The sequence below is a fragment of the Entelurus aequoreus genome, linkage group LG04 (assembly GCF_033978785.1).
Source record: "Entelurus aequoreus isolate RoL-2023_Sb linkage group LG04, RoL_Eaeq_v1.1, whole genome shotgun sequence".
NCBI lineage: Eukaryota > Metazoa > Chordata > Actinopteri > Syngnathiformes > Syngnathidae > Entelurus > Entelurus aequoreus.
In genome coordinates, this window is record NC_084734.1 from 7,859,091 (window position 1) to 7,883,212 (window position 24,122).

The window sequence follows — 24,122 nt, forward strand, 5'->3', positions numbered from 1 at the left end:
GTCCTATCCCCCTTGTCCTCGCAATGAAAGCCATTACTTCTACTTTTGTACTAGTGTGTACTGAATACTATGTACTGTGTAGCCATTACTTCTACTTTTGTACTAGTGTGTACTGAATACTATGTACTATGCAGCCATTACTTCTTACTTCCCTCAGCCTAAAGTTGTTATTGCAATTGTTTGTAGCTCAACTTCTAATTCATTCCGAGTGAAGTAAAATATATATATATATATATATATATATATATATATATATATATATATATATATATATATATATATATATATATATATATATATATATATATATATATATATATATATATATATATATATATATATATATATATATGTATATGTATATGTATGAAATACTTGACTTTCAGTGAATTCTAGCTATATATATTTATTTTATTATACATATAAATAAAATAAATACTTGAATTTCAGTGTTCTGGAGGCTATCCAGTAGATGGCAGTATTGTCCTGTTTAAGAGTGTCACAACATTGCTGTTTACGGCAGACGAACTGCTTTACGGTAGACTAAACGTGACTGCTGTTGTTGTGTGTTGTTACCGCGCTGGGAGGGCGTTAATGAAACTGCCTAACAGTAAACCCACATAAGAAACCAAGAACTCGCCCTCCATCATTCTACAGTTATGACGTCATTGGGCAGGCACGCTGTTTATATTGTGGGAAAGCGGACGTGAGAACAGGCTGTCCCCACTCAGGTCCGCATTGAGCTGGAGGGGGCGTGGCCTCCAGCTCCGGCTGAATACCGGGAGTTTGTCGGGAGAAAATTTCTGCCGGGAGGTTATCGGGAGAGGCGCTGAATACCGGGAGTCTCCCGCTAAAAACGGGAGGGTTGGCAAGTATGTTTTAATTCTTCTTTGTGGGGACATTGTTGATTGTCATGTCATGTTCGGATGTACTTTGTGGACGCCGTCTTTGCTCCACAGTAAGTCTTTGCTGTCGTCCAGCATTCTGTTTTTGTTGACTTTGTAGCCAGTTCAGTTTTAGTTTCGTTCTGCATAGCCTTCCCTAAGCTTCAATGCCTTTTCTTAGGGGCACTCACCTTTTATTTATGTTTCGTTTAAGCATTAGACACCTTTTTACCTGCACCCTGCCTCCCGCTGTTTCCGACATCTACAAAGCAATTAGCTACCGGCTGCCACCTACTGATATGGAAGAGTATTACACGGTTACTCTGCCAGGCTCTAGACAGCACCGACACTCAACAACAACACATCATTTGCAGACTATAATTACTGCTTTACAAAAAATATTTTTAACCCAAATAGGTGAAATTAGATAAGGCACACCGCGGCGCAGTGGTTGAAAAACACTGATATAGACTACTGTATATAAAATAGGCTATCCAGCGGGCCAACTAGCTAACTACACTGCATATAATGTGCCACTTTACAAGATTTGAAATTGTATTTCTACAAATGTAGTTAATTTTAGGTGCTATTTAGGTGCTCCGCAGTAAGTCTTTGCTGTCGTCCAGCATTCTGTTTTTCTTGACTTTGTAGCCAGTTCAATGGTATTTTTAAAAAAAAAATACAATCATGTGTGCTTACGGACTGTATCCCTTGCAGACTGTATTGATATATATTGATATATAATGTAGGAACCACAAATATTAATAACAGAAAGAAACAACCCTTTTGTGTGAATGAGTGTGAATTAGTGTAAATGGGGGAGGGAGGTTTTTTTGGGTTGGTGCACTAATTGTAAGTGTATCTTGTGTTTTTTACGTTGATTTAAATAAAAAAAATTAAAAAATTTAAAAAATTTAATTTATTTATTTTTATTTCTTGTGCGGCCCGGTACCAATCGATCCACGGAGCGGTACCGGGCCGCGGCTTGGTGGTTGGGGACCACTGATCTAGACCACAGGTCATGACAGAAACCCCCTTAAGGACAAATCCCAGATGTCCAAAAAATGATCTATGTCAGAACATGGACTATGGTGTGGTTGTTTTCCCGAGATGCAAGTGAACTTGGACCGGACATGGCGTGAAGGTAATGGCATCTTTATTTTAACACTAATAAAAGGAATAAACAAAAGGCGCGCACAAGGGCGGAAGTACAAAACTTGGCTATAAAAACAAAAACTAGCACAAAGGCAGAACTATGGACATATAACAAAAGACACTAACTGTGGCATTAATAAACAAAAACGTACTTGCGATGACGTGAAGAGGGCAGCATGGACTATGAAACAAGCCGCGTGAACTAAGCATGAAAGCGTAAACATGACATGATGCCGAGTGATGTCGCCAGAAAGACAGCCTGGCAACAATGGCTTTAAATAATACAGACATGACTGACAACAGGGGCGCGAGTGCAAAACGTGAAACAGGTGAAACTAATGGTCGCTATGGTGACAAAACAAACAAGAGTGCCCAAAGTGTCCAAAAACCAAAGTGAGCATAACCAAAACAAAACATGATCACACAGACATGACAATGTAGACCACAGGTCATGACAGAACCCCCCCTTAAAGGCCTACTGAAATGATTTGTTTTTATTTAAACGGGGATAGCAGATCCATTCTATGATCATTTCGCGATATTGCCATATTTTTGCTGAAAGGATTTAGTAGAGAACAACGTCGATAAAGTTCGCAACTTTTGGTCTCTGATAAAAAAAAAGCCTTGCCCCTACCGGAAGTAGCGTGACGTAGTCAGTTGTTCACTTCCTTATATTTTCCTATTGTTTTCAACGCAGCTAGAGCTATTCGGACCGAGAAAGCGACGATTACCCCATTAATTTGAGCGAGGATGAAAGATTCGTGGATGAGGAACGTTAGAGTGACGGACTAGAATGCAGTGAAATACATATTTTTTTTCGCTCTGACCGTAACTTAGGTACAAGCTGGCTCATTGGATTCCACACTCTCCCAATTTTTCTATTGTGGATCACGGATTTGTATTTTAAACCACCTCGGATACTATATCCTCTTGAAAATGAGAGTCCAGAACGCGAAATGGACATTCCCAGTGACTTTTATCTCCACGACAATACATCGACGAAGCTCTTTAGCATGAGCTAATGTGATAGCATCTGTATCAAATGCAGATAGAAACAAAATAAATAAACCCCTGACTGGAAGGATAGACAGAAGATCAACAATACTATTAAACCATGTAACTACACAGTTAATAGATCTCAGCCTGGCAAAGCTTAACAATGCTGTTGCTAACGACGCTAATGCTAACTTAGCAACTTAGCAACCGGACCTCACAGAGCTATGATGAAAACATTAGCGCTCCACCTACGCCAGCCAGCCCTCATCTGCTCATCAACACCCGTGCTCACCTGCGTTCCAGCGATCGACGGCGCGACGAAGGACTTCACCCGATCACCCGTGCGGTGGGCGGCTAGCATCGGCTAGCGCGTCTGCTATCCAAGTAAGTACTCCTTGTTGTGTTGCTACAGCCAGCCGCTAATACACCGATCCCACCTACAACTTTCTTCTTTGCAGTCTCCATTGTTCATTAAACAAATTGCAAAAGATTCACCAACACAGATGTCCAGAATACTGTGGAATTATGAAATGAAAACAGAGCTTTTTTGTATTGTATTCAATGGGGAAGGCATACCTCTGTTCCCCTGGCTACGTCACGCGCATACGTCATCCTCCAAAGGCTTTTTCAACCGGAAGTTTAGCGGGAAATTTAAAATGTCACTTTATAAGTTAACCCGGGCCGTATTGGCATGTGTTGCAATGTTAAGATTTCATCATTGATATATAAACTATCAGACTGCGTGGTCGCTAGTAGTGGCTTTCAGTAGGCCTCTAAGGACAGATCCCTGATGTCCAAAAAACAAATCATGACACCCTAAGCTTCAATGCCTTTTCTTAGGGCAGGGGTCGGCAACCCGCGGCTCTTTAGCGCCGCCCTAGTGGCTCTCAGGAGCTTTTTTAAAAATGTATGAAAAATGGAAAAAATGTATGAAAAAAAAAAAGTTTTTGTTTTAATATGGTTTCTGTAGGAGGACAAACATGACACAAACCTCCCTAATTGTTATAAATCACACTGTTTATATTAAACATGCTTCACTGATTCGAGTATTTGGCGAGCGCCGTTTTTGTCCTACTAATTTTGGCGGTCCTTGAACTCACCGTAGTTTGCTTACAAGTATAACTTTCTCCGACTTTCTAGGACGTGTTTTATGCCACTTCTTTTTCTGTCTCATTTTGTCCACCACACTTTTAACGTTGTGCGTGAAGGCACAAAGGTGAGTTTTGTTGATGTTATTGACTTGTGTGGAGTGCTAGTCAGACATATTTGGTCTCTGCATGACTGCAAGCTAATCGATGCTAACATGCTATTTAGGCTGGCGATATGTACATATTGCATCATCATGCCTCATTTGTAGCTATATTTGAGCTCATTTAGTTTCCTTTAAGTCATCTTAATTCAATTTATATCTCATGACACACTATCTGTATGTAATATGGCTTTTAATTTTTTGCGGCTCCAGACAGATTTGTTTTTGTATTTTTGGTCCAATATGGCTCTTTCAACATTTTGGGTTGCCGACCCCTGTCTTAGGGGCACTCACCTTTTGTTTATTTTTGGTTTAAGCATTTAAAATACCCTTTTTACCTGCACGCTGTATCTCGCGGTGGTTGAAAAACACTGCAGTAGGGAATCTTGTGGTTGTAATTGTGTTGTTTTTGTGTTGACCCTCGTAAGGAAGGACATGCCCCCCAAAAAAACCCCGAGCTGACACCAGCGAGCGAGCAGGCGGGCATTCAGCACGCCATGCTGCGACGCAGAGTGGCACATCTGTGATGCGAGGCGAGTCGCTCTCCTCCGGGCGTCAGTAGCATTTGTGACAGGAGAAGGACTCGCTGTGCCACACTGACGCTGCGACACGTCAACGCTCCACCGGGAATATTACCTTTGAGTCTGGAAAATGGACATTTTGACCGATTGGACTCCTCAAAGGGCCGCCAATTAATACGATACGATGATATGATCACACAATGTTTACACCTGCACAATTCAACATGGCTGAAAAAGGAGTAGGAAGAAACAGAGCTTATTTGGGCTGAATCACTTTTCCCACCGAGCAAGTAATGTTCTCATTTTCTTTTTAGGTGAAGGGAGTACCGAGGAGTGTGTGGTAGGGTTGTACGGTATACCGTTACTAGTATAGCATCACGGTACTAATGAATCAAAAATGGTACTATACTCTGTTTGAAAAGAACCGGTTCCCGGGAACGACGGTGCGTCGTCACGTGGTGACATTGCTGGTTTTTACGAGCAGAGGAGCATGTTCGGCAGCGCGCGCACACAGAGTACTTGCAAGCAGACACAGTGTGTAGACAGAAAAGGGAGAACGGACGCGTTTTGGTGTAAAAAGTCAAGATAAAGGTGAAGTTGTAACACTGAGCTTTAAGACATGGCTAGCGAGTTAGCAGCTCGCGTCCATCTGTAACTAAGTTGTTACAGAAACTGGTAAGTAACTAAGTCGTTACAGAAACTGGTAAGTAACTAAGTCATTACAGAAACTGGTAAGTAACTAAGTCATTACAGAAAACTGGTAACTAAGTCATTACAGAAAGCTGGTAAGTAACTAAGTCATTACAGAAACTGGTAAGTAACTAAGTCATTACAGAAACTGGTAAGTAACTAAGTCATTTCAGAAACTGGTAAGTAACTAAGTCATTACAGAAAGCTGGTAAGTAAGTAAATCATTACAGAAAGCTGGTAAGTAACTGAGTCATTACAGAAACTGGTAAGTAACTAAGTCATTACAGAAAGCTGGTAAGTAACTAAGTCATTACAGAAACTGGTAAGTAACTAAGTCATTACAGAAAGCTGGGAAGTAACTAAGTCATTACAGAAAGCTGGTAAGTAACTAAGTTATTACAGAAACTGGTAAGTAACTAATTCATTACAGAAAGCTGGTAAGTAACTAAGTCATTACAGAAACTGGTAAGTAACTAAGTCATTACAGAAAACTGGTAACTAAGTCATTACAGAAAGCTGGTAAGTAACTAAGTAATTACAGAAACTGGTAAGTAACTAAGTCATTACAGAAACTGGTAAGTAACTAAGTCATTACAGAAAACTGGTAATTAAGTCATTACAGAAACTGGTAGGTAACTAAGTCATTACAGAAACTGGTAAGTAACTAAGTCATTACAGAAAACTGGTAACTAAGTCATTACAGAAAGCTGGTAAGTAACTAAGTCATTACAGAAACTGGTAAGTACCTAAGTCATTACAGAAACTGGTAAGTAACTAAGGCATTACAGAAAGCTGGTAAGTAACTAAGTCATTACAGAAACTGGTAAGTAACTAAGTCATTACAGAAAACTGGTAACTAAGTCATTACAGAAACTGGTAGGTAACTAAGTCATTACAGAAACTGGTAAGTAACTAAGTCATTACAGAAAACTGGTAACTAAGTCATTACAGAAAGCTGGTAAGTAACTAAGTCATTACAGAAACTGGTAAGTACCTAAGTCATTACAGAAACTGGTAAGTAACTAAGTCATTACAGAAAGCTGGTAAGTAACTAAGTCATTACAGAAACTGGTAAGTAACTAAGTCATTACAGAAAGCTGGTAAGTAACTAAGTCATTACAGAAACTGGTAAGTAACTAAGTCATTACAGAAACTGGTAAGTAACTAAGTCATTACAGAAAGCTGGTAAGTAACTAAGTCATTACAGAAAGCTGGTAAGTAACTAAGTCATTACAGAAACTGGTAAGTAACTAAGTCATTACAGAAAGCCGGTAAGTAACTAAGTCATTACAGAAAGCTGGTAAGTAACTAAGTCATTACAGAAACTGGTAAGTAACTAAGTCATTCCAAGCCATGTTGATGTTCATAGTCATGACACTCGTGTTTGATCCTCTCCTATGCCACATACGTCTTTTCAGTCTTCTTATCTTAAAAGCATGACCCGAGATCTACAAAGCAGAGAGGGGGCAAACCCAACACCGCTCCAAGCACCTTATCTTTGAACTGTTTATGACCAAGTGCAGCAGCTGTTTATGACCCTCCTTCCCTTAGAAACAGATGCAGCTATCTAATCACAAAATGCCCAAATAAAGCCAGTAGCTAGTAATGTCAGACTAGTTGGACTTTACTACAACTAACTGTATTTCATGAAAGATTAGACAGCTAATCGACTCTCACAATTTACCTGTTTAATGTTGTTTTTTCATCTAAACGGCTGTAGCTAGCTAGCAAACCGCCATACCAGACTAACAGGACTTCACTACAATTTACGACAGGCCGTGAATGAATAGACGGCTAAACGACGTCTACAATGATATTTTGATTTTTTTTAAATCGACCTTCAATAGGCGAGCGATAGATATTGCCCAATTCCTGGGTGGATCTCGCGTAAGAGGAAGGAGAGGGGGGGGGGTATTCATTTTGCAATGCAGTCTAGTGAAAATGATAGCCACTGATGCTGCGAGCAAAGTTTGGAATTGCCACAAAACACATTTAACGACATTCAACACTCAACTGCCATCAATTTGTCACGTTTCATGTGTCAGGTGAACTGCGGCGAATGGGGTCATATGAATCCCCCCCTTGCTACTGTCGCTGACATGAATCCAGTCACGTTCACGATGGCGTCCGAGAGTTCTCCAGGCTAAGGGGAGCGTGGCGGAGGCGGGGGAGTGCGTGCGTCACGCTTCAACACATCGCTCCGGTCGCCACACCACGGCTTCACAAGGACAGGCGGCGGCGACGTGAGTCACTGGTGTTGATGTCACATGTGTTGGACTCGGACTCACACGCGCTCCCGGAGCGTGTCGTCGACCGACCGACCGACCCACACCACCGAAAAATTTGAATAGTCTCACTAAAATGGACAGAACGGAAATCACTGCACGTAAGCCATGATATTACACACCTTGGATCCCTCAGGCGGTACTGCATCATAAAAGCCACATCAGTGTGTAAAGGATATCACCACATGGGCTCAGGAACACTTCAGAAACCCACTGTCAGTAACTACAGTCGGTCGCTACATCTGTAAGTGCAAGTTCAAACTCTACTATGCAAAGCCACGGCCATTTATCAACAACACCCGGAAACGCCGCCGGCTTCGCTGGGCCCTGAGCTCATCTAAGATGGACTGATGCAAAGTGGAAAAGTGTTCTGTGGTCTGACGAGTCCACATTTCAAATTGCTTTTGGAAACTGCGGACGTCGGAACTAAAGAGGAAAAGAACTATCCGGATTGTTCTAGGGCGGGGGTCGGCAACCCGCGGCTCTAGAGCCGCATGCGGCTCTTTAGCGCCGCCCTAGTGGCTCTCTGGAGATTTTTCAAAAATGTATGAAGAATGGAAAAAGATGAGGGGAAAAAAATATATTTTTTTGTTTTAATATGGTTTCTGTAGGACAAACATGACACAAACCTCCCTAATTGTTATAAATCACACTGTTTATATTAAACATGCTTCACTGATTCGAGTATTTGGCGAGCGCCGTTTTGTCCTATTAATTTTGGCGGTCCCTGAACTCACCGTATAGTTTGTTTACATGTATAACTTTCTCCGACTTTCTAGGACGTGTTTTATGCCACTTCTTTTTCTGTCTCATTTTGTCCACCACACTTTTAACGTTGTGCTTGAGTGCACAAAGGTGAGTTTTGTTGATGTTATTGACTTGTGTGGAGTGCTAATCAGACATATTTAGTCACTGCATGACTGCAAGCTAATCGATGCTAACATGCTATTGAGGCTAGCGATATGTACATATTGCATCATTATGCCTCATTCTTAGCTATATTTGAGCTCATTTAGTTTCCTTTAAGTCCTCTTAATTAAATGTATATCTCATGACACATGTAATATGGCTTTAAATTTTTTGCGGCTCCAGACAGATTTGTTTTTGTATTTGTGGTCCAATATGGCTCTTTCAACATTTTGGGTTGCCGACCCCTGTTCTAGGGTGAAAGTGTAAAAAGCAGCATGTGTGATGGTATGGGGGTGTATTAGTGGCCAAGACATGGGTAACTTACACATCTGTGAAGGCGCCATTAATGCTGAAAGGTACATACAGGTTTTGGAGCAACATATTTTGCCATCCAAGCAACGTTATCATGGACGCCCCTGCTTATTTCAGCAAAAAGTAGCCTGCCTGTAGTCCAGACATTGAAAATGTGTGAAGGCTAAAATATGAGAAGGAAGACTGTTGAACAACTTGAGCTGTACATCAAGCAAGAATGGGAAATAATTCCACTTAAGAAATGTCTCCTCAGTTCCCAAACCTTTACTGAGTGTTGTTAAAAGGAAAGGCCATGTAACACACTGGTAAAAATGCCTTTTTTGCAATGTGTTGCTGCCATTAAATTCTAAGTTCATGATTATTTGCAAAAAAATAATAATAAGTTTCTCAGTGTGAACATTAAAAAGAAGTGTTTTCAGGCTGGACTTGAGCATTGTGAATTATTTATGTATCTATTTATTTATTTATGTATAAAGGGTTTTTTAGTAGGTGTGTAAATCATTTAAATGTTAATGATTCCATCCCATTCCTGAGTTGACGATTCGATTCAGAATGGAAACCCGATTCAACACGATATTTGATTCTCACCATCAATATATGGTTCGCTCAAATAATGAGACTTTTTCCAAAGAGGTCACAGGTTAGAAAAGCTCCGTCTTGAGGCCTAAAAACATTTTTTTTTTAAACTGATCCTTGTAATATATATATTTTTTGTAAATTTTTTAAAATTATGAGTTAAATAAGAATCGCAATTCGGATGTGAATAATTTTTGGTGGATTTCTATAATTTAGGTGACATATTTGCGGGACAGGTGCATGACGACTTGTGGTCATTACCGTATTTCCCGGACTACACTATAAGCCGCTACTTTTTTTTTCCCCCACGTTTTGACCCCTGTGGCTTATAAAGCGGTGTGGCTAATTAATGCATTTTTTCTTCGCTAACGGTCATGGTGTTTAGCATCCAACAAACAGTTTTCACATAACCCCGACAAAGTCACCAAAAAGGTGTTGTGGGGAGGCGTGGCCGGCAGACCAACAGCAAGGCAGGGCACGCCGGGGCCGACCCTGAGATGGCGGCGAGGAGGCGTGGCCGACGCCGAAACAAATATCAGGTGCTTGGATCGCCCACCTGGGCACAATTATATAATCTCCTCCCGGTGTGTAAAAGGGCGGCGGCCGAGAACGTCGGGGCAGAGGGAGTTGGAGAGCCAGCGGTGGATGCAGCGCGGAAGAGAGCGAGGAGGCAGACAAAGACGACGCGGCGGGCTGAAAAGCGGACCGAAGAACGAGCAGGAAGAGGAGCTGGAAAGCGACCCGAAGAGACCGAGTATTATTGAAAAATAAACAAAGTCAAAACTGCTCGAAGTCATGTCAGTCCTTGGTGGTCCATGGAACCCCGGCAGCGAGAGACTGTCACAGGTGTGTTATTGTTTATGCTATGGCGCCATCTTTTGGACGAATTCGCTCACTGCAGGCGCTGCGGGTCGAAAATGTACTTCCTGTATCGTGCCTTGAACAGGAAGCTATAGCGTTTCTGCTCGAAACGGTTCTTCATTTATCACTCCAATCGACATTTGCCAGTTTTACAATACAACTAAAACAACTCGTGCTTACTAAACCGTCCCATGTGTGATGTCTGTTGGGTGTTGTTTCATGCATACTCGTACGTGCTCGCGTAATGTAATCGAGCTCGCGGCTTTTAGAATTAGCCAACGTGCTAACACGCTTACAAGCGTCTGTGTCAGTGTTATGAACTTTCAACGGCGTTCTTTTTGTACTGTGTCGGTTTCGTAAAATTCACCAAAACGTCAGCGTGGAGTTTGTCAGAATAATTGTATCACAAAACGTTGTGTTTCCATGAGTTCCCGGCGAGCAGACAAAAGCTGTCTTTGATCTTACCGATCAAAAGGCTCGTAAAACTCCACTGTGTAGGATGGGAAGTGACATGAAGGCGTCGGTTTCTTTGATGTATTGTAATCCACAGGAAGATTTTGTCTTGACCCGAGATCTACAAAGCGGAGAGGAAGCAGGACCTGACCCTCCTCCAGGCACCTTTTCTTTTAACTGTTTTGTGACCCAAGGCGGCGGCTGTTTACGACCCCCGTCCCTTTAGAAACAGCTGTTGCCATGTAATCAGGGAAAGTCCAAATAAAAGAGGAGGCATAAAATCTTTCATCAGAGTGTGGTGGAATACTGTACAAGAGTACAGCCCAGACGTTTCTCCTCAATTGAGCTAAATTGAATTCTGTCTGTTTAATTCCTTGCTTCTTGTCTGTTTAATAAATGTCATCAGTGTTTGAACCTGACAGAGTTATTGAGTCTGTTTAGCTGATTGGAGCGCTAGCTTGCGCAGCTACACTACCGTTCAAAAGTTTGGGGTCACATTGAAATGTCCTTATTTTTGAAGGAAAAGCACTGTACTTTTCAATGAAGATAACTTTCAACTAGTCTTAACTTTAAAGAAATACACTCTATACATTGCTAATGTGGTAAATGACTATTCTAGCTGCAAATGTCTGGTTTTTGGTGCAATATCTACATAGGTGTTGTTGCGTTTGACCAGATGTTCCTCCAAGTGGGATGTAAAACGCTGGTCAGTCCCAAGTTCCTTAATGACATATAAACTGAACTCAAAAGGTACCACCAAGCATAGAATAGGTATTTTGTAATTTATTGTCAAATATTTGAGAATAGAGACCAGCCTCGAACAACACATCCAAATGCGTAGCCCAAGTTGATCTGGCATTCCAAAGGAAAAAGCAACTCTTTTCACAAAAAAAAAGACCCCCCCCCCCCCTCCTCTCAACACTGATAAGAAGAGAGACTTGGGGGTTGTGTTCACATTCCTGATGGTTTACGACCCTGTCTAAACAGGCAATCTGAAGACAAAGAGAAACTAGTATACAGAGTATACATGGAAAATTATGAGCTGATTCAAACATGATTATGAATAAAGAAATAGCTCTTAAACATATGCATTATCCACAGTGTATAGAGGCCCATTTCCAGCAACTATCACTCCAGTGTTCTAATGGTACATTGTGTTTGCTCATTGGCTCAGAAGGCTAATTGATGATTAGAAAACCCTTGTGCAATCATGTTCACACATCTGAAAACAGTTTAGCTCGTTACAGAAGCTACAAAACTGACCTTCCTTTGAGCGGATTGAGTTTCTGGAGCATCACATTTGTGGGGTCAATTAAACGCTCAAAATGGCCAGAAAAAGAGAACTCTCATCTGAAACTCGACAGTCTATTCTTGTTCTTAGAAATGAAGGCTATTCCACAAAATTGTTTGGGTGACCCCAAACTTTTGAACGGTAGTGTACGATGCTACGTTGACTTCCCTTTTGCTTGATCGGCCGTTTTACTGCCGTGTTACAGACAACGTTTGGAAACAATTAAGGTAGATACATTTACGACTAATATATGTAAAAAAATATTTATCTTTTTTAAAATTTGGTGGGCGTGGCTTAAATGCCGATCCTTTATTTCTGTCACAACACAGACCAACTTACAGTGACAATCTTAATGCAAAATGTGTAATAATTCACCAAAAAATCCCCAGATTGCGAGCATAGAAATAACCAAATTGTTGTAATTGTAGAAGTGTGTGACTTTTTAAAAAGCATCCACACACACACACACACACACACTGCCTTGTTGAGGAGTGTAAGTGGAGGTGAAGATGGTGCAAACGCACAACTTGAGTGAGTCAGCCATTCACAGAGATCATTGATTTGAGGGGGAGTTGGAGAAAGAAAGATGCTCTGCAGGTTAATCTTGGAATCCATTTTTTTTTTTTTTGGAGCACACATTTTTCTCTTCTCACAAAGCAACAAACGCACACGTTTAACGTTTGAAGGCGTCGCGTGGCAAAGGCGATGCCTGCCTTAAGGAAGCCCCGCCTCCCCCCCCTGTGCCGTACACACATTCCTCCCAAACAGCTCACGGGGAGCAATTAAAGTGAGTCTTGCACAAGGACAAGTTTGTCTCTGGAGACCTGCCAGAGATCCAGATGAGACATAAAGTTCTTGTAATTACAGAAGGCAGTGAAGGCGTCTTCATGGACACAAAGGGAGGACCGTGTAGGACCAAGGGTGGACCCTCCTTGGACTTGAAACCATCATCAGCTCAGCCACAAACTCAAAGATGAACTCTGATTTTAATTAATAATTCAGGTTGTTGTCATTGACACCAAGAAAGAAAAAAACTACCTTCTTGTATTATAATATAATATTAATATATTGAGGGCCACATCAAATGTATGGCTGCCCTCACAGGACCATTTTTAACAGTGAATAAATATTAATACATTGAGGGCCACTTCAAATGTAATGCTTGTAACAGTGAATAAATATTAATACATTGAGGGCCACTTCAAATGTAATGCTTGTAACAGTGAATAAATATTAATACATTGAGGGCCACTTCAAATGTAATGCTTATAACAGTGAATAAATATTAATACATTGAGGGCCACTTCTAATGTAATGCTTGTAACAGTGAATAAATATTAATACATTGAGGGCCACTTCAAATGCAATGCTTGTAACAGTGAATAAATATTAATACATTGAGGGCCAGTTCAAATTTAATGCTTGTAACAGTGAATACATATTAATACATTCAGGGCCAGTTCAAATGTAATGCTTGTAACAGTGAATAAATAGTAATACATTGAGGGCCACTTCCAATGTAATGCTTGTAACAGTGAATAAATATTAATACATTGAGGGCCACTTCAAATGTAATGCTTGTAACAGTGAATAAATATTAATACATTGAGGGCCACTTCAAATGTAATGCTTGTAACAGTGAATAAATATTAATACATTGAGGGCCACTTCAAATGTAATGCTTGTAAGAGTGAATAAATATTAATACATTGAGGGCCACTTCAAATGTAATGCTTGTAAGAGTGAATAAATATTAATACATTGAGGGCCACTTCAAATGTAATGCTTGTAACAGTGAATTAATATTAATACATTGAGGGCCACTTCAAATGTAATGCTTGTAACAGTGAATAAATATTAATACATTGAGGGCCACTTCAAATGTAATGCTTGTAAGAGTGAATAAATATTAATACATTGAGGGCCACTTCAAATGTAATGCTTGTAACAGTGAATAAATATTAATACATTGAGGGCCACTTCAAATGTAATGCTTGTAACAGTGAATATATATTAATACATTGAGGGCCACTTCAAATGTAATGCTTGTAACAGTGAATAAATATTAATACATTGAGGGCCACTTCAAACGTAATGCTTGTAACAGTGAATAAATATTAATACATTGAGGGCCACTTCAAATGTAATGCTTGTAACAGTGAATAAATATTATTACGTTGAGGGCCACTTCAAATGTAATGCTTGTAACAGTGAATAAATATTAATACATTGAGGGCCACTTCAAATGTAATGCTTGCAACAGTGAATAAATATTAATACATTGAGGGCCACTTCAAATGTAATGCTTGTAACAGTGAATACATATTAATACATTGAGGGCCACTTCAAATGTAATGCTTGTAACAGTGAATAAATATTAATACATTGAGGGCCACTTCAAATGTAATGCTTGTAACAGTGAATAAATATTATTACGTTGAGGGCCACTTCAAATGTAATGCTTGTAAGAGTGAATAAATAATATGTTGAGGGCCACTTCAAATTTAATGCTTGTAACAGTGAATAAATATTAATACATTGAGGGCCACTTCAAATGTAATGCTTGTAACAGTGAATAAATATTAATACATTGAGGGCCAATTCAAATTTAATGCTTGTAACAGTGAATACATATTAATACATTCAGGGCCACTTCAAATGTAATGCTTGTAACAGTGAATAAATATTAATACATTGAGGGCCAAATCGAATGTAATGCTAGTAAGAGTGAATAAATATTAATACATTGAGGGCCACTTCAAATGTAATGCTTGTAACAGTGAATAAATATTAATACATTGAGGGCCACTTCAAATGTAATGCTTGTAACAGTGAATAAATATTAATACATTGAGGGCCACTTCAAATGTAATGCTTGTAACAGTGAATACATATTAATACATTGAGGGCCACTTCAAATGTAATGCTTGTAACAGTGAATAAATATTAATACATTGAGGGCCACATCAAATGTAATGCTTGTAACAGTGAATACATATTAATACATTGAGGGCCACTTCAAATGTATGGCTGACCTCAGAGGAGGGTTTTTTTCTGGCCGTATGTTCCCATAAACATCAGAGTGATCCTGTCTTAAGGAGGATCTTTGATGAGTGTTTTTGTGATGGTTCTTTTAAACAGCAGAGTGGTCCTGTCATATAAAGGATCTTTTATTTGCCTTTTTTTCTTAAAACAGCACAGTGGTCCTGGCTTATAGAGGATCTTTAACTCGCATTTTTTTAGAAATAGATTCTGTCTTATGAGGATCTCTGATTTGTCCATTTGGCAAAATGTTTTTAAAAACAGGCTGTCTTATAGATGATCTTTGACTTGCGTTGTTGGCAGTATATTCTTAAAAACAGTAGAGCTCTCCTGTCATATAAAGGATCTTTGACTTGATGTTTTTTTCCCTTAAAAACAGCAGCGCTCTCCTGTCATATAAAGGATCTTTGACTTGATGTTTTTCTCCTTAAAAACAACAGCGCTCTCCTGTCATATAAAGGATCTTTGACTTGATGTTTTTTTCCCTTAAAAACAGCAGCGCTCTCCTGTCATATAAAGGATCTTTGACTTGATGTTTTTCTCCTTAAAAACAGCAGCGCTCTCCTGTCATATAAAGGATCTTTGACTTGATGTTTTTCCCCTTAAAAACAGCAGCGCTCTCCTGTCATATAAAGGATCTTTGACTTGATGTTTTTCTCCTTAAAAACAGCAGCGCTCTCCTGTCATATAAAGGATCTTTGACTTGATGTTTTTCTCCTTAAAAACAGCAGCGCTCTCCTGTCATATAAAGGATCTTTGACTTGATGTTTTTCTCCTTAAAAACAGCAGCGCTCTCCTGTCATATAAAGGATCTTTGACTTGATGTTTTTCCCCTTAAAAACAGCAGCGCTCTCCTGTCATATAAAGGATCTTTGACTTGATGTTTTTTTCACTAAAAAACAACAGCGCTCTCCTGTCATATAAAGGATCTTTGACTTGATGTTTTTTTCCCTTAAAAACAACAGCGCTCTCCTGTCATATAAAAGATCTTTGACTTGATATTTTTTCCCTTAAAAACAACAGTGCTCTCCTGTCATATAAAAGATCTTTGACTTGATATTTTTTCCCTTAAAAACAACAACGCTCTCCTGTCATATAAAGGATCTTTGACTTGATGTTTTTTCCCCTTAAAAACAACAGCGCTCTCCTGTCATATAAAGGATCTTTGACTTGATGTTTTTTCCCCTTAAAAACAGCAGCGCTCTCCTGTCATATAAAGGATCTTTTACTTGATCTTTTTTCCCTTAAAAACAGTAGAGCGCTCCTTTCATATAAAGGATCTTTGACTTGATGTTTTTTTTCCCTTAAAAACAGCAGCGCTCTCCTGTCATATAAAAGATCTTTGACTTGATGTTTTTTTCCCTTAAAAACAACAGCGCTCTCCTGTCATATAAAGGATCTTTGACTTGATGTTTTTTTCACTAAAAAACAACAACGCTCTCCTGTCATATAAAGGATCTTTGACTTGATGTTTTTTTCCCTTAAAAACAACAGCGCTCTCCTGTTATATAAAGGATCTTTGACTTGATGTTTTTTTCACTAAAAAACAACAGCGCTCTCCTGTCATATAAAGGATCTTTGACTTGATGTTTTTTCCCTTAAAAACAACAGCGCTCTCCTGTCATATAAAGGATCTTTGACTTGATGTTTTTTCCCCTTAAAAACAACAGTGCTCTCCTGTCATATAAAGGATCTTTGACTTGATGTTTTTTCCCTTAAAAACAGCAGCGCTCTCCTGTCATATAAAGGATCCTTGACTTGATGTTTTTTTCCCTAAAAAACAACAGCGCTCTCCTGTCATATAAATGATCTTTGACTTGATGTTTTTTCCCTTAAAAACAACAGCGCTCTCCTGTCATATAAATGATCTTTGACTTGATGTTTTTTCCCTTAAAAACAGCAGCGCTCTCCTGTCATATAAAGGATCTTTGACTTGATGTTTTTTCCCTTAAAAACAACAGCGCTCTCCTGTCATATAAAGGATCTTTGACTTGATGTTTTTTCCCTTAAAAACAACAGCGCTCTCCTGTCATAAAGGATCCTTGACTTGATGTTTTTTTCCCTTAAAAACAGCAGCGCTCTCCTGTCATATAAAGGATCTTTGACTTGATGTTTTTTCCCTTAAAAACAACAGCGCTCTCCTGTCATATAAAGGATCTTTGACTTGATGTTTTTTCCCCTTAAAAACAGCAGCGCTCTCCTGTCATATAAAGGATCTTTGACTTGATGTTTTTTTCCCTTAAAAACAACAGCGCTCTCCTGTCATATAAAGGATCTTTGACTTGATGTTTTTTTCCCTTAAAAACAGCAGCGCTCTCCTGTCATATAAAGGATCTTTGACTTGATGTTTTTTTCCCTAAAAAACAACAGCGCTCTCCTGTCGTATAAAGGATCTTTGACTTGATGTTTTTTTCCCTTAAAAACAGCAGCGCTCTCCTGTCATATGAAGGATCTTTGACTTGATGTTTTTTTCCCTTAAAAAACAACAGCGCTCTCCTGTCACATAAAGGATCTTTGACTTGATCTTTTTTCCCTTAAAAACAGCAGAGCTCTCCTTTCATATAAAGGATCTTTGACTTAATGTTTTTTTTCCTTAAAAACAGCAGCGCTCTCCTGTCATATAAAGGATCTTTGACTTGATCTTTTTTCCCTTAAAAACAGTAGAGCTCTCCTTTCATATAAAGGATCTTTGACTTGATGTTTGTTTCTCTTAAAAACAACAGTGCTCTCCTGTCATATAAAGGATCTTTGACTTGATGTTTTTTTTCCCTTAAAAACAGCAGCGCTCTCCTGTCATATAAAGGATCTTTGACTTGATGTTTTTTTCCCTTAAAAACAGCAGCGCTCTCCTGTCATATAAAGGATCTTTGACTTGATCTTTTTTCCCTTAAAAACAGTAGAGCTCTCCTGTCATATAAAGGATCTTTGACTTGATGTTTTTTTCCCTTAAAAACAGCAGCGCTCTCCTGTCATATAAAGGATCTTTGACTAGAGGAGGGGATTTTTTCTGGCTGTATGTTCCCAAAAAAACTGTCCTATGGAGGATCTTTGATTGTGGTGGTTCTTTAAAAACAGCAGAGTGCGTCTGTCATATAGAGGATCTTTGACCATGACTATGTAGTGAGGTAAAGATGTGAGGTGAGTATCCCCAAAAAAAGATCAATGCAGTGGAATCCCTGCGTCAGACTAGAGTGATGATGTCACTGATCAGGTGTATTGATTAGCATATTTCCTGCTACGTGCAAGAGACAACATCCTCTCTGACTCCGCCGTGTCGCCATGGCGATGCACGGCCCACCCCCGCGGCTCCGCTCTAAGACCCAAAAGTCCAAGGTGTCGCCGAGGAAGAAGCGACATTTCACCAGGATGCCAGAAGGAGAGAGAGCGTGCACATGTCTCAGTCCTTCAAAATAAAAGCGCACAATGTGGGCCTGCCAGGCGTCCATCATGCTGGCAACCATCATTGTTGGCAGTGACCCGGTGCACCATGCAGGGGGGGTCAGGGGGGGTATCATTGTGGTAATTAAGCATTCTCAATATGAGGAAGGATGGCCTCTTACCCTTGGAAGCATCCTTGTCTTCTTTAGGCTTCGCCACTTTTCCACTCATAGATCCCAGTTTGGATGCGTAATTCCCGATCTAGACAAGAATCCCTAGGATGGATGGATGGCTTTTGTCCTCAGGGAAATCCTTGGATGGATGGATGGCTTTTGTCCTCGGGGAAATCCTTGCCAAGGCGTACAGGTGCTGAGATAAGGCTTCTGGGGACAGGGACAGAAGGCTAGGGTCACCCACATGGCATTTATGGGGGGTTTTACGCGCAATTGGGAAACAATGGACTCCCCCAAAGTGTGTGTGTGTGTGTGTGTGTGTGTGTGTGTGTGTGTGTGTGTGTGTGTGTGTGTGTGTGTGTGTGTGTGTGTGTGTGTGTGTGTGTGTGTGTGTGTGTGTGTGTGTGTGTGTGTGTGTTTTGTGTTTCTCCCCTTCTTGAGACATGAAGAAGGAAAAGTATCTTCCATATGAGGAGGTGTGAACAAGTGGTGACATAAATCATGGTCCCAATAACATTGCGTCTAATAGACAATGTCTCGTTAGCACCTCTGCTGGTCAAAATGAGGGTGGTCCCAAAAAGGAGGCATTTTTCAAATTGACTGTGTCAGTTTTAAAAGGGATCCCCCTCTGGTCAACATATGAAATAACAAGTGTGTGTGGGACATGCGCCCCCTTTGGCCCAAATTATTTTAAAAAAAAAATATATATATATATATATATATATATATATATATATATGTATATAGAGAAATACTGTAATAACGTGAAGTAAATAATGAAGATTAAAAAACAAACAAAAAAATAAACTAAAAGCAGTCTTTTTCTCACAATTTCTTGTATTCTTTCTGTTTCTGTAATATTGCAAAATTTTCTCGTAAAATTATTACTTTTGTATGCAAACTGGTGACATTTGTCATATAAAATTCTGACTTGTATCACAATATCGCCAATTGTTTTGTTGTTCTTGTCAAACAGTGACATTTTTGGAGTCAAATTATGACTTTTGTCATAATTTTGCCGAGTAAAATTCCGATTAGTATCATATTGTTGCCCAATTTTTGAAGTTTTCTTATAAAATTGTGACTTTTGTCGAGTAAAAGTACGACTTTTCATAAAATTGCCAACATTTTTAGCCTTTCTTGTATAATTGTGACTGTTATTGGGGTAAAATTCCAACTTTTATCACAATATTGCACAAATGTTCAGTTTTTCTTGTAAAATTTTGACTTGCGTTGAGTGAAATTACAACTTTTATTATAATATTAGAGGTAGGCATTTTACGGAGGTCTCGAGAAGGTAACAAATACAAGAATGTGTGTGTGTGTGTGTGTGTGTGTGTGTGTGTGTGTGTGTGTGTGTGTGTGTGTGTGTGTGTGTGTGTGTGTGTGTGTGTGTGTGTGTGTGTGTGTGTGTGTGTGTGTGTGTGTGTGTGTGTGTGTGTGTGTGTGTGTTGTATTTCTCCCCTTCTTGAGACATGAAGAAGGAAAAGTATCTTCCATATGAGGAGGTGTGAACAAGTGATGACATAAGTAATGGTCCCAGTAACATTGCATCTAATAGAGAATGTCTCGTTAGCACCTCTGCTGGTCAAAATGAGGGTGGTCCCAAAAAGGAGGCATTTTTCAAATTGACTGTGTCAGTTTTAAAAGTGCTTCCCCTCTGGTCAACATATGAAATAACAAGTGTGTGTAAAAAATTGAAGTATATATATATATATATATATATATATATATATATATATATATATATATATATATATATATATATATATATATATATACATGTGTGTGTGTATAGAGACATACTGTAATAACTTGAAGTAAATAATGAAGATTAAAAACCAAACAAAAAATATTAAAAAGATGAACTAAAAGCAGTCTTTTTCTCACAATTTATTTTATTATTTCTGTTTTCTAATATCGTAAAATTATTACTTTTGTATTTAAATGGTGACAATTGTCATACAAAATTCTGACTTGTATCACAATATCGCCAATTGTTTTGCTGTTCTTGTCAAATAGTGACATTTTTGGAGTCAAATTATGACTTTTGTCATAATTTTGCCGAGTAAAATTCCAATTAGTATCATATTATTGCCCAACTTTTGAAGTTTTCTTATAAAATTGTGACTTTTGTCGAGTAAAAGTACGACTTTTCGTAAAATTGCCAACATTTTTAGCCTTTCTTGTATAATTGTGACTGTTATTGGGTAAAATTCCAACTTTTATCACAATATTGCACAAATGTTCAGTTTTTCTTGTAAAATTTTGACTTGCGTTGAGTGAAATTACAACTTTTATTATAATATTAGAGGTAGGCATTTTACGGAGGTCTCGAGAAGGTAACAAATACAAGAATGTGTGTGTGTGTGTGTGTGTGTGTGTGTGTGTGTGTGTGTGTGTGTGTGTGTGTTATATTTCTCCCCTTCTTGAGACATGAAGAAGGAAAAGTATCTTCCATATGAGGAGGTGTGAACAAGTGATGACATAAATCATGGTCCCAATAACATTGCATCTAATAGACAATGTCTCGTTAGCACCTCTGCTGGTCAAAATGAGGGTGGTCCCAAAAAGGAGGCATTTTTCAAATTGACTGTGTCAGTTTTAAAAGGGCTCCCCCTCCGGTCAACATATGAAATAACAAGTGTGTGTGGGACATGCGCCCCCTTTGGCCAAAATTATTTAAAAATATATTTATATGTATATAGAGACATACTGTAATAACGTGAAGTAAATAATGAAGATTAAAAAACAAACAAAAAAATAAACTAAAAGCAGTCTTTTTCTCACAATTTCTTGTATTCTTTCTGTTTCTGTAATATTGCAAAATTTTCTCATAAAATTATTACTTTTGTATGCAAAATGGTGACATTTGTCATATAAAATTCTGACTTGTATCACAATATCGCCAATTGTTTTGTTGTTCTTGTCAAACGGTGACATTTTTGGAGTCAAATTATGACTTTTGTCATAATTTTGCAGAGTAAAATTCCGATTAGTATCATATTATTGCCCAACTTTTGAAGTTTTCTTATAAAATTGTGACTTTTGTCGAGTAAAAGTACGACTCTTTTCATAAAATTGCCAACATTTTAAGCCTTTCTTGTATAATTGTGACTGTTATATGGATAAAATTCCAACTTTTATCACAATATTGCACAAATGTTCCGTTTTTCTTGTAAAATTTTGACTTGCGTTGAGTGAAATTACAACTTTTATTATAATATTAGAGGTAGGCATTTTACGGAGGTCTCGAGAAGGTAACAAATACAAGAAAGTGTGTGTGTGTGTGTGTGTGTGTGTGTGTGTGTGTGTGTGTGTGTGTGTGTGTGTGTGTGTGTGTGTGTGTGTGTGTGTGTGTGTGTGTGTGTGTGTGTGTGTGTGTGTGTGTTGTATTTCTCCCCTTCTTGAGACATGAAGAAGGGAAAGTATCTTCCATATGAGGAGGTGTGAACAAGTGATGACATAAATCATGGTCCCAATAACATTGCATCTAATAGAGAATGTCTCGTTAGCACCTCTGCTGGTCAAAATGAGGGTGGTCCCAAAAAGGAGGGATTTTTAAATTGACTGTGTCAGTTTTAAAAGTACTCCCCCTTTGGCCAACATATGAAATAACACGTGTGTGTAAAAATGTGAAGTGCTCCCCCTCTGGTCAACATATGATTTTTCAAATGTGTCGCTTTTAAAAGTCCCCCACCTCTGGTCAACATATGAAATAACAAGTGTGTGTAAGAAATTGAAACACGCCCCCTTTGGTCAAAATAATTTAAAAAATTTAATAAATATGTATATAGAGACATACTGGAATAACTTGACGTAAATAATGATTAAAAACTGATTACAAACAAAAACATTAATTAATTTCTTGTGAAATTGTGACCTCTCTTGTGAAATTCCAACTCATTTTTCACAGCAAGCCTTTTTTATATTTGAGTAGACATACTGTAATAACTTGAGTAGACATACTGTAATAACTTGAAGTAAATAATGAAGATTAAAAAGCAAATACAAACCAAAAAAAAATAAATGAATGAATGAATGAACTAAAAGCAGTCTTTTTCTCACAATGTGTCGACTTTTTTCCAATAAAATTGGGAACAATTTCTCATTTTCTTTCTGTTTCTGAAATATTGCAATATTTTGTCATAAAATGATTACTTTTTATGTAAAATTATTACTTTTTAATGCAAAATGGTGACATTTGTCCTATAAAATTCTGACTTGTACCACAATATTGCCAATTTCTTTTTGTCGTTCTCGTAAAACAGTGACATTTTTTGGAGTAAAATTATGATTTTTGTCATAATTTTGCAGAGTAAAATTCAGATTATTATTATAATATTGCCAACATTTTGAAGTTTTCTTATAAAATTGTGACTTGTCGAGTAAAAGTACGACACTTTTCAAAAAATTTACAACATTTTAAGCTTTTCTTGTAAAATTGCGACTGCTATTGAGTAAAATTCCAACTTTTATCATAATGTTGCACAAATGTTCCGTTTTTCTTGTCAAATTTTGACTTGCGTTGAGTGAAGTTACGACTTTTATTATAATATTAGAGGTAGGCATTTTACGGAGGTCTTGAGAAGGTAACAATACAAGAATATGTGTGTGTGTGTGTGTGTGTTCTTGTATGTCTACCCTTCTTGAGACATGAAGAAGGAAAAGTATCTTCCATATGAGGAGGTGTGAACAAGTGATGACATAAATCAATAACATTGCATCTAATAGACAATGTCTCGTTAGCACCCCTGCTAGTGATTTTTCAAATGTGTCGCTTTTAAAAGTGCTCCCCCTCTGGTCAACCTATGAAATAACAAGTGTGTGTGAGAAATTGAAATGCGCCCCCTTAGGCCAATTTTTTTTTTTTTTTAATAAATTAAAATGAGAGACATACTGTAATAACTTGAAGTAAATAATGAAGACTAAAAACCCAACAAAAAATTAACCCCAAAAAATTATTAACTAAAAGCAGTCTTTTTCTCACAATTAAGTTGTATTTATTATTTCTGTTTGTGTAATATTGCAAAATTTTCTCGTAAAATTATTACTTTTTAATGCAAAATGGTGACTGTCACAGAATGTTGGTGACGAACCCCAGGATGCAGAGAAGGCAGGATTGGTGCAGGAAAACATAATTTAATGTCCAAAATAAATGTAGAACACAAACCAGGAACCAGCAAACAGCCAAACTGGAAACAGCTAACGGCTAACTGGATATAGCTAACAGGAAAACAAGAAGCTAGGAGACAGCAAACTACAAGTAGCTATCAGGAACAGCTTACCGCTACGACGACATCGACAAGTATTAGCACGACAGGTAGTGAGGACATGGACAACATGA

At 38.4% G+C, this 24,122-nt stretch overlaps 1 protein-coding gene across 1 annotated transcript in view; it reads left to right on the plus strand.

Annotated features, from left to right (window-relative positions):
* Window positions 1-825: 825 nt before the first annotated feature.
* Window positions 826-24,122, plus strand: part of LOC133648240 (neuronal acetylcholine receptor subunit beta-2-like) — a 438,894-nt gene continuing 415,597 nt past the window's right edge. The window contains exon 1 of the mRNA XM_062044134.1: window positions 826-872. The gene's annotated coding sequence lies outside the window, so the exon portion shown is untranslated. The remainder of the gene's footprint in view (window positions 873-24,122) is intronic.